Here is a 4,945-nt window from a genome sequence, read left to right as displayed (position 1 = left end):
GTTGCACCCTCCCTAGACCGAACAAGGTACCAATCTTGATTAAGGCCAGCTGCGAAGAAAACAAAAAACAATGAAGAGGACTGTGCTTTGTGGATCCCTTAGGGCCAAGGCTGTACAGAAAAAAAAGTTCAGAGTGCCCCACCCTATAATTCAACACAAGCCAAATTGTCCTAAGAGGATCATCAGGTCATATCAGGCTTCAAATTACTTCACTTCAAGTTGGGACTCTGACACAAACAATTAACACCTTAAACAAACACATGATCATATCAGATTATGACTGGAAGGAGGACACTACTGAACAGGCCTTACAATGAGCTTCCTAAAACCAAGTGCAGTCGTCATAATGGCCAGAAACTTCTAAGGCGAAGCCTAACTTCCAACACAGCAAGAAATAAGTGGCCAGCTACACACTATTTTGTGGACTATCCAGTGTTATGTCAGTGATCTAACTATACAACACTAGTCCTAGGGTAAAAAAAAAAAAAAAAAAGAAAAAAAATGCAGAGATCCACTAGACTGGCACAACCATGTGTGATATTTAAGAAAAAATAAAATCTATAAAACCACCATCTAAGAATCAGTAAAAATCAAGACCATTTTGTGGATTATTCTCCTAGAAGTCAGTATCAGTAATATAACTCCTAGGTGAATGAAAGGTACAAACTCTCCCCCACCCCCACTTAATATTTATAAAGAGGTAAGGAGGGTGGGGGAAGGGAAGACTGGAAGTTTACAGAAATCGTCCTTAAACACAGCACAAAGATCATTAGCAGAAGCAATGAATGACTAGTAACTAACCAGTCTAAAGTGCTTCTCTAACAGATTAATGAAGGATTTGATAATATAACTCAAATTATATATGTCATTAGAAGCATTAAATTACATTCAAAGGCTGTCAAGCTGTAATCCCTAGAGCTACTCAACTGATGACTATCAAAGTCATCTGTTTAGTAAACCCAGCAGTAATGCCATCATTATAGTGACTACAGAAATGTATCAGAACTAGTGTGGCCAGCAGGAGTAGGGAAGTGATCGTGCCCCTGTACTCGGCACTGGTGAGGCCGCACCTCGAATACTGTGTTCAGTTTTGGGCCCCTCACTACAAGAAGGATGTTGAGATGTTGGAACGTGCCCAGAGAAGGGCAACGAGGCTGGTGAGGGGTCTGGAGAACAAGTCTGATGAGGAGCGGCTGACGGAGCTGGGGGTGTTTAGCCTGGAGAAAAGGAGGCTGAGGGGAGACCTCATTGCTCTCTACAACTACCTGAAAGGAGGCTGTAGCGAGGTGGGGGTCAGTCTCTTCTCCCAAGTAACTGGTGATAGGACGAGAGGAAATGGCCTCAAGTTGTGCCAGGGGAGGTTTAGATTGGACATGAGGAAAAATTTCTTTACTGAAAGAGTGGTGAAACATTGGAACAGGCTGCCCAGGGAAGTGGTTGAGTCACCGTCCCTGGAGGTATTTAAAAGACGGGTAGATGAGGCGCTTAGGGACATGGTTTAGTGGGCATGGGGGTGCTGGGTTGACGGTTGGACTCGATGATCTTGGAGGTCTCTTCCAACCTTAATGATTCTATGATTCTGTGAAATAGAAGATCAAACATACACGTCTCTGCACTTTTCTAAAAATACATCCATTGAAACCAATCTATTTAAAAAGCCAAATTTAGTACTCAATTATTTGGACAGACATTTAAATCATAAACTCTGGTCTGCGTAAACCATAAAACATGGTAGAATATTTCCTACAATTAAATAAAATTACTAGAAAACACTGCACCCTTGCTTGAGTGCAATCCTAGCATTGAGATCAAAGTCTTACAGCTAATATTAACAATTTGTTGTGTAGCCATTTATCAGAAAATTCTCCCCAAATAAATGAGAAATGATGGTTTCAGTGTATAAGACAGACTCAAGGCAAGAGGGGTGTGGGGTTTTTGGAGAGTTTGTAACTTTCATTCTCCTAGGAGTTATATTACTGATACTGACTTCTAGGAGAATAATCCACAAAACGGTCTTGATTTTTACTGATTCTTAGATGGTGTTTTTTATAGATTTTATTTTTTCTTAAATATCACACATGGTTATTAATAGCTTGAACTTCAAAGATGTGTAGTTTTGAACATTATTATGCTATTAGCATTAGCATACTGACAAATAAGCAAAATGCAATAACTGTATTACAGAGGCTCTTAAAAGCCCTTCTTCTATTTCAAAAGCAATATAAGTAGAAGTTTTAGTAGTCTACTACAGACTTTTCCTGGCAGTCTATATACAAGATAAAATTAGACAATTTTTAACTTGTCAGAAATATATAATCTACACACTTAACAAGCAGTCAAGTAGCAATTTTATAAGCAATTACTACCATAAAGTCTAATTACCCAAAGACAGTATTCAAACATTTTAAGTCTGGTTAACACACATCCACTTACACTTTATCCTATCCTCCTTCCTTTGACTACAATAACACACCTAATTGGCAAGGGGTGAGAATAGCAGAGGCCACACACATCCACCTACCGCGTAATCTACAGACCAGCCTAGGTCCTCAACACTGCATAGGTTCTCATGTCCTGCAATGCTGGAATACCTGCTTAGCTGCATTTCTTCTGAAGCATCAATTTTTTTGCTCAGAACCAATTTAAACATGTCCAAGTTGCCTGACCTGTTATTACAGCTTTAAGTCGCTGTTTAAGAAAAAAAAACTTCCTCCTCTTCTTAAACATACCCTGATTGCATTTGACAGTCCTCAACTGTGTCACCTTTAATAATTTCAGAAAGCCAACAGCTGCTGGGTACTGGCAGATGGGATGCTTTGATGTCCTACAACCTCTGCTTCACTGATAGCTGTTCTTCATATTTACGATAAGCGCAACCTCAAACACAAGCACACTGTTCATTCCAGTTGGCTGTTTGGGTACATATTGAGCTCCCCAACAGACATGTTTTTCCTAAGGCGAATATGCAAAGCATTCACTCTTGTACAGTATAAGGTTGCAGAGTCAACCCGCTATTTAGGCTTCATGAGTTCCTTTGTTGTGTTATCCTGGACACCAGTCTTACTCCCCCGCTCAAAAATAGGGATCTTCAGGAAATCATGCCATCCAGCATCCCACCCAGGAAGAGCTACTGGAAAGCTGCACATGGCAGCACACGTTTACATGTAGTAAAACACAGCATCCAGACAGCTCAAAGCACAGGAAAGCCACTGATTTGGTTCACAGTTTGTTGTGTCCCAACAGCCTTGGTAACTTCCACAGCAAAACAGAGCACCTTTCAGGACCATGCCACAGATGTACACACAGGATGGCAAATCCACTCCTGCCCTAAAACATTTCAGCTACCCTCATCGCAGCTACTTCCCAAGATGATATTTAAGCCCAGTTAAATTCAGCTTCTCTCTAGGCATGTTCTGCTGTAGCTTAATAAGCTTATGACAAAATACCAGTCAAGTCATTAATACAAAATTGAGCTCCTTAAATTTCACCTAGGGGCAGACCTTAAGTTATTTTTAAGTTTTATCACTCAAATTCCGTGCAACGTTCACAAACATCCCCCGTCAGAAGGAGAAACCAAGATGTAAAATTACATCCTAACCACAGTGGTTTGATTGCACAATGACATCACAAATTCATACTCCGTTGAAGTTGCTGCATGACAGACTAGCAATTTCACGTTTTCCACTGTACCTCTTGGTGTCATGACAATCAGAAATGTCCCAAACTGATGGCAACCCAAGACAGATCTTTTTCATTTTTATCTGTACTATCTACCACGGTGTTCTAAAATGAGACTACCGTTCAATAACAGCACAAAGACCTAAAGAGCTCTACATTTTTTGTGGGACAGGGTTTGAGGTTTTGTTTGTTTTTTAAGTAACAGAACTGTCTCCCATCAAACTCCATTAATCAAGTACCTCTAATGCTTTATCTGTACCAAACTGATCTGGGCGACTGGACCTCTACATATATCGATCCTCTTGACAACCTCTACTGTGTTAGCTGAATATTTGTTTCAATGTTCTCATGCAATGAATGCCACTGGAAACAATTTTAGCAAAAGCTGAAACATGGAGAAAGTCACGCATTATACTGGGCTCCGTGTAAATGCAAGGTCACAGATCTTAACAGTATGCTTAACTTGGGACATATACAGCAGTATGCAGCAGCAGCATCCTACAGTTTGAGAAGCAAGAGTTTTGAATCCTAACAAATAAACTCCTTCTGTTGTTTCGGTAAGGGATGAGCTAAACATCATCCCAGAACAGTACGGCAAAGCACACCACCTGTGGATGCAAAATGGAAGACTGTGAAGGGCAATATCACTTATCTATAACACACCAGTAGAATTTTTTGTCTCATTTGGCACCCGATTTTGCCGTTCACCATTCAAATACAGTGGCTGTATCAGCTGAAGTACGGATAAACTAGCTTATAAAACAGATTTTTTTTACTTTTTATTTTAGAAACCACAATTTCTTCAGATTCAACAGGGATGGCTCTCCAACCCATCAACCTAACAACAACTATTCAACCTTAGCGCTCACAGTAAACGATGCTGTGGGGGAAGCAAAAACTAATTAACCGCTGAAAGAGTTTATCTGAGAACAAGTTATCTCCATCACTGCGACTTTAACCAACTTCAGCTCTTGTTCAGGAAGTTGGTACCTCGATTCAGAAGCTGCTGATCCTTAGCCTGAGTTGCGTTAAGCAAGTATTCAGACAAGATCACTAGACCGCAGCAGCTCATTCAGTGACTCGGGTGAACTGCAGGCCTTCGCAAACCAGCGAGCACTGCATGTTCCGCGGCAGATCTCAACGAAGGCAAGACACACCGTTTTGATCCCGAAGCGAGTGAAGAACAGAAAAGCGGAGGCCTCGGGACCGAGCCAAGACCGCACTGAGAAAACGCGGTGCGGCCCGCCGGCCCCCGAGAACCTCCCAG

The sequence above is a fragment of the Pygoscelis adeliae genome, unplaced genomic scaffold (assembly GCF_000699105.1).
Source record: "Pygoscelis adeliae isolate BGI_AS28 unplaced genomic scaffold, ASM69910v1 Scaffold355, whole genome shotgun sequence".
NCBI lineage: Eukaryota > Metazoa > Chordata > Aves > Sphenisciformes > Spheniscidae > Pygoscelis > Pygoscelis adeliae.
This window is presented reverse-complemented; position numbering follows the sequence as displayed.